This window comes from Saimiri boliviensis, chromosome 7 (assembly GCF_048565385.1).
Source record: "Saimiri boliviensis isolate mSaiBol1 chromosome 7, mSaiBol1.pri, whole genome shotgun sequence".
In the NCBI taxonomy this organism is placed as follows: Eukaryota; Metazoa; Chordata; class Mammalia; order Primates; family Cebidae; genus Saimiri; species Saimiri boliviensis.
In genome coordinates this window covers 65,150,088-65,150,578 of record NC_133455.1, presented here as the reverse complement: position 1 = coordinate 65,150,578, position 491 = coordinate 65,150,088, and positions in this window count along the sequence as shown.

The following is a 491-nucleotide window of genomic DNA, read 5'->3' as shown; positions in this document are numbered from 1 at the left end:
GTGTGTGGTGTGTGTGCGCGCGCGCGCGCATGTGCGCGCAGGAAGGAGGGTGTCTGCCCCTAGCGTCCCCCTCCCCGCGCTGTCTCCTTCGGATCGATGCTCCTGCCTCTTGCTGCTGCTTCCTCTGGTGGCACACACGCGCGTACACAGACACACACGCGCTCCGAGTCACACTTGACTAATTCAAGCACTTGGCCCATATGGAGAGAGACACACATACCGACCGGAGTCACACCACACCACTCACAGCCACACACACACACACACCCCCACAGATGCCCACATATCCCGGAGCCTGACCCACATGGCAAACACTCACCTGCTCTTATCCCTGCTCCCTACCTACATGTGACACACGCACACGTGCACATATGTGAGCCAACACGCATCCTTGACCACTCAGACCGCATCCTTGTAGCTTTGGGCTTGTGAGGGCCATGGTCACAACCACTTACTACCAAATCTCCAAAGAAGGAGCAGAGAAAAGGAAG